This window comes from Melanostigma gelatinosum (genome assembly GCF_949748355.1).
Source record: "Melanostigma gelatinosum genome assembly, chromosome: 16".
In the NCBI taxonomy this organism is placed as follows: Eukaryota; Metazoa; Chordata; class Actinopteri; order Perciformes; family Zoarcidae; genus Melanostigma; species Melanostigma gelatinosum.
Window position 1 is genome coordinate 16,378,210 of NC_136649.1, and position 6,488 is coordinate 16,384,697.

Consider the following 6,488-nt stretch of genomic DNA (forward strand, 5'->3'; position numbering starts at 1 on the left):
ATTGTCGCTAAAGACCTGCTGGAGTCATTCCTGGATGGACTCGATGCCTTGGTGCCAAGTCTTCTAGAGCTGTACAAAGCAGGTGTTTCATCGAGTAGGAGATTGCGTCTGAGCGGTGTGCTGCAGTGTCTGCAAAAGGAGGTATGTACTGTGTTGAAAACAAGTTTGTTGTTATTGTGTATTAAAATTAGGATTATAGCTTTGGTGTCACATTAATCTACTCTTGCCTGTTCTTTTAGGACACAAACCAAAACCGAAGAACAGCCGCCTTGCTTGGTCTTCCATGCTATCTTTCAGAGGATTCCACCGACATAATCCGGATGTGTGACGTAAGAAACTGTATTTACACCTTTACTACACTCAATTTTTGTAATGTGACAATGGTAACATTTTTCATGTTCATTAGTTATTACCATACCCTTCAGCGCTCTCCCTGTCTATTACTATTGGTTGAGCTGGTAATGGTAGCTTTACTGCAGCAGAGCTGATGATATTATAAGTCTTCAAATTATTGGAAAAAATAAATAAATTATAGTCTATTAATTAGAGTGGCAGTTATGTTTTAAATTTGGTGATGTCGGTTAAGATTTGAATGTCTTTATACATCTTCAGGCCCATGGAGAAAACCTTGACGTAATCATGAAAGGAATGCAGGTTGGACTGTTGATTGGACACGAAGGCACTCTGCATGATGCATTTCCTTTGGAAGTCTTCAATGTGGCTGTGGTAACTTTCGCGATACACTAACTTTTATAACGAAAACACAAAAAAAATCTTAAGAATTGTTTTATAAAGTTCCCAGTATCCAACATTTTACCTCTGCATCTCTTCTCTCATTCCCCCTTTCTCAAAGTATGCGATTAAGTCATGCCCTTTTTCTGTGTTTGTATTGAGATTTTATGACACTATTAATTATCTCACATTTTGCCTCATAGTACCTTACCTCAACACTTCTAGTTGTCAACATAAGTTATATGTTAATATTATGTGTTGAACATGACTGTATTGATGTTATGGCCTGTTTAAGGTACTAGTATGCAACATTTTTGTGGATGATTTTATGAACCTCTTTTAATTATCTCACAGTTGTATTGTGACAAATGTGAGATAGTTAAAAGAGGTCCATAAAATGTCCACAACCCCATTCTCTCAGATTGCCTCCACTTGTATGTGGTAACATTGTTTTAAACACAGCTATTTAGTGTCTGCATGTGTGAGATGTACTTAAACACAATGTTCAAGCTTGTGTATCTTTTCATCAAATAAATGCTATATTTTTAAATCGGCAGTAAGAATTATGGGTGATTTCATTTTTTTTATTTTCTGACAAAGCAAACTTGCAGTTAACTTTTATATGTAAGTTGAAACCAATTTAGAATTTAAATCCTCTTAACTTGAAATGGCAAGTTGTATGCACATGGTTAAGTTATTTTAACTTGAAACTGTGAGCTGCAATAATGCAGAAATGCGTGTTGGTTTCACTAGGTAAGGAAAGTTTTCTTGACCTGATAATGTAAAACAATTCTTTGTTTTAACTCTCTGTATCAAGTTCAAACAACAAATGAAAAAAAGTTCAATCAACTGACAACTTGAACAGTAATGTTGAGACAACTAGAACATTGCAGTTAAATCAACTTGATTAACTTTAATTTCTGAGTTGAATCAAAAGCAGTCTTCAAGTTAAGTTAACTCACATTTTCAAGGCAGCAGGTGAACTTTCGTTTGCAAGTTTAACTGACTTGAAATGTCTTACAGTGTAGGGGTTGGATGGATAAAATCTATCATTGCGTATTTCATTTAAAATAAAACCATCAGGTGCCAGTTTATTAGGTACGAGCTAAAAGTCATGTACAGCATTAACTGAATACATGTTATAGTGGGAAATTGAATCAAGAGCCGTTGATTCAATTTCATGGTCATTTTGGAGGCTGCGGTTTGTGATGCTGCTGAATTGTATTTTGTTATACCCGGAGGTGTTTTCTAATATTTCGTCCACTGCATTTAAATCAGCGGAGGGTAGACTAAATATGTAAAACACCTCTCAGTACACACAAAAAAATAAAAATACTACCTTGGCAGAACATAGTGTAAAATACTGATTGACAAATCAGCATTTAACGATTAGTTGACTGATCAATTTGTTAACTGACATAAAATGTATTAGCAATAAGTTTGTCTTCATTTTGATGCTTTTTCAAGCGAAAAATTGCTAGACACCCTCTGGTTCCTGCTTTTCCAATGTGACACGATTTTCTGTGTTCTCTGTTTTATATCATTTTATATCATTGTAATTTGGGCGGTCAGACAAAACAAGCAATTTGAAAAAGTCACATGGCTTTGCAAAATTGTAACGGGCATTTTCCACTGTTGTCTAACTCTTTATCGACGAAACAATTCATCAGTCAATCAAGGAAAGAATTAGATGAATCAATAAGGAAAATAAATGGTAGTTGCAGCCCAACCCTAATATGGACCAAATGAACATGGAAGAGTTCACACAATCAGATACATTTCTTCCTCAAGGTGTATAAGAACTGAGATTAAAATCTTCTGTTATTCTACCTTAGGTCTGAGCAGGTGTAAAGAGGAAGCGTTGAATAGTCTGAGAGGTCAGACTGACTGAAGTCGAAGGATCCTGTCAGACTGGAGTGGCTGGAGGGCCTGCGGTAACACCCCCCCCACCTCCCACTAGATTAACAAGTTTCAGCACCACATTGACAAGACCATTGGGGTTTTTTTTTGTTAAGTGTCAACAAGTGAGCGTGTCTGTCTGTGTGGGTATTTTCAGGACTTTCACCATAAGGACCCCAACTTTGACACCAATTAAAGAGATTATGTCTTAAGATGAGAGGAAAACTATAGCCGTGCGTTACCACTGCGATTGCTTTTGACAAGGTCACAGGGTACCGTGCAACAGAGCACGACCTCGTAGCTGCCAAGGGATGAAAGCAAACAAAAAGAAAATAATCACGATAAAGACAGAGACACCTCACTAAAATATAAAACAATGACCACTGCAGATACACATTTAGCCAGTCAGCAGCAGGCTACAAGGAGTAATATAAAAACCTACGGTCCACTTTTAGATACAGCTGCAGCTCTCCTCCCAAATGGCTTACATTAAGTCAATTAATGTGCATTATTATATATTGCCTGTTAGTTTGCTTGAATGATTTTCTCTAAGGAGTTGGTGTGTAGTGAAATCTAATTTTTAAGTGATTTAAGTGGATTCCTGTCCTCAAGAGCAACTCAAATGGCTGCCTGTGTTGTATTTTCACCATGTAATTTACACAGAAGTCTTTATTACAACCTTGAAACACAGCACATGAAACCGAAAGGGCACTATCAAATTGTATTGCTTATAGAATGATTCAATCAACGTGCCTTGGTAAGCCTTTTTATTTAACGTTGGATAATAAATACGACGACGTCCTTGAACCCTATTCGGAAGTAATGAGTACTTCAACACTTTTCAGAGATACATTTAAAAAAAGAAAAAACGACTACAGAAACACAAGCTGGTGTTTCAGCACCCACAGCCAATTACTGTCATTTGTACCACATGTGCATACAATCTAAACTAAATATAAAGCGAAGCTGAGGGGTGCATGGTGTTAAAGGCCCGTTTGATGAATAAACAGTTCACAGTTAACAACGCTCAGCCATTATAGTTGCGTCGCTGTGTTAAGAGTGAATTCACGTAACGTACCTGTTTTTGGCACTTTACCTGGTATTGTCCTCTCAATAACCAAATAAACACACAGTAGCCTAATTATCGAGTACAGCAAGAGAATAATGACGTCACATCACGTCAACACGTACGCTGAACGTATAAGCAGCTACTTTTCAGACCCTGCTCTGTAAGTTGTAATATTTCTGGTGTCCTACCTTGATGTGGAGGGCAGGTTCATCCTGACTCAAGTTGTGTGGTGGTGGCCTCCTCCCCCTCTCTGTATTTCCCTCTTCTTTCTTTCTTTTTTTCTTTTTTTTACGTGTTTTCACGTTAATTAGCAGCAGTTGAACTGTGAGCCGTAAATCAAGAAGTGCGGAGTGTATTAATGAGTCGGACCACCCAGGAGAACTATTTTCTCTGCACTTTCTCAGCGGACAATGTGAGGATACTCGAGTCTGCCATGCTCTGAAAACCATGAATGAACATTCACAAGAGCAGTGCTCCCCTGCTGCCACATCTCCAGCACGCTAATGGCTGCTACAAGTACTGATTCAACTATTTTTTTTTTTTTTTTTTTTTAAAGGTGAAGTATTCTGCACAAAAACAGAGATCATTTTATTGGACGAAGTTAGGGTCCCTCTACTGTTTTCTTTTGCTGAGCGCCGAGCATGACGCTGGGACAGAAAACTTAGATTTTGATGTAAAAACAAAAATTGAAATAAGGGCTATAAATGAGAAAATAACTATTAATCACCGCTGGCCTTGGCATCAATTAATATCCCTCAAGCTCCATCAAACGTTAAGCTATTTATTAAAGTAAATAAATAAGAACCTAACTAATGCTGCACATTTTCCACCTTATTTGTATGACCTTTTTTCTAATACAAAGCAAGGTTTATAAAACTTAAATGTAGTATAAAAGTCAGGCTGTTGAACATGCCTCGTGATCTTTTCATTAACACATAGGCTAGATATATAATTTCCCTCTGCAAGTCCTTTTAAAAACCTGCCAAAACTCTCTTGCTATATATTCCCCACAAGAGCAGATCCTCAGCGCTGCAGGTTGTGCTTAATTGTCTTCCATTATGAACCCTCACAAAGCTAGACCACTGGCTACCAAAATACCAAGGTTAATCTTGATTAAATGTCTTTCCAGGGTACAAAAAGCATGTTTTACATAAAACATCCTTCAAGGGGATTGAAGCATGATGTTTGAAAAAAACAAACATAAAATATTGCTGATGGCAAGGCCAAGCATCCCAACTCTGAAATGAAAGGTATCAAAGAGATTAAAGAAAACCCATTATAAATCAACATACCACTAATATGGCTTCATCCGCCTTCTCCATTATCTTCCTCCCAAATTCAAGTCACACCTTAGCAAGCCAACGCTGCATCTTTAATCTTTCCTCAAAGTACCGTTTAAGATTTCAGGTGAAGGGTTTTCAGTGCATATGCAGTACTACATTTCCTGCTTTTGTAGCCACCATTCATCATAACAGACAAGTTCTGTAGAAGCAGCCTATACAATGGCGTAAGAGCTGTTAAAGCTTTAAAAGTTTCAAAAGTATATTATGTTTCCATACAACATGAAAACAGGCAGTGAAGGTGAGTATTAAATATGAGTGTTAACTCAAACTGATTCTCTTACAAATGACTTCAAGCTTTACTGATCATTGTCAAATCTCAATATCTATTAAAGAGGAAAGACGTGCAGTTAATTCAGCCGTGTAAATGCTTCTGCATAACCAGCTGTATCAAGGCCTCCCTCTCTTCTTTCCTCTGCTGAGCGGAAAAAATTCTCTTGCAGGCTGAATGCCGGCGACTTTTGTTCTCTGACACTTACCCCACACACTCCAAATGTAACATCCTTCTGCAAGGAAAAAAAGTATTTCCTCCCACACCTGTTGATGAATTGTGTTTGTGTGTAAGGCCCAGATGGGGCAATAACACGTGTGTCTTTATACAACTGAGGCACAGACCCAAAATAGCAGTTTCATGGGGATAGTGGCGAATGAGGAAACCCTTTCTTCAACACAGCAAAGAAGCTTGTGGCCAAATTAAAGCGACGGTCATTGACGAGCTGAAAATCATTCCCAGTTTGGGCAGGAAAGTCAGAAGATGCCTTAATGACTGCTGCGGCAGAGAGGAAAGTGACCGTTTGTACTGTGGGGCGGGTGCCCCCCCCCCCCCCCCCGCATGAACCCATTCATTTATATTATACCAAGAATATAGAGGAAATGCTGACAAATTAGACACACTGTTGCAACTTCCACCGCTTGAGATTGTGTTTGCATGCGAGCATGTTGGATTCAGTTGGATGCAATTCAACAATTCAAGTTTAAAACATAAAAATCTAACTTAAAAATCACACAGATGTCAGCTTTCTTACTCACATAATGAGACAGCAGACCTCACCTTGAACTAGACTGATGAATTCAAAAATCTAAAATATTTTCCCACAGCAGTGTCTGTATCGTCAACACAATAGTGGGTGAAACTAATTTACCAAAAACAATAGGCTAAAGAAACATTGTACAGTATCTGCTTCTCTAAAAGAAGTTCAGAAGTACTCTTATATTGAGCTTCGTGTTTGCCTGAAGTTCAAAAGCCAAACTCGTTCTACTAAATCAAACTCGCTGCTATACAGAACTAGTCTATTATGATGAATGGTGGCTATCAAATCACGCTCTGACCTTACCACTCAGAGAGATCTGCTGAAAACTATAACAATTCAAATTCTAGACTTAATAATGTTATAGTCAGCAGTGGGATTACTTTTTGTTTTCCTCAAACACGAAGATTTCCTGGTGTC

General features: G+C 38.0%; 1 long non-coding RNA gene across 1 annotated transcript; it reads left to right on the plus strand.

Moving 5' to 3' along the window:
• The first annotated feature begins 1 nt into the window (after position 1).
• On the plus strand, positions 2–682 carry LOC306790828. Its single transcript, XR_013772725.1, has 3 exons — positions 2–141; positions 240–329; positions 613–682. It is a non-coding gene; the product is annotated as an uncharacterized lncRNA (long non-coding RNA).
• Positions 683–6,488: the final 5,806 nt, after the last annotated feature.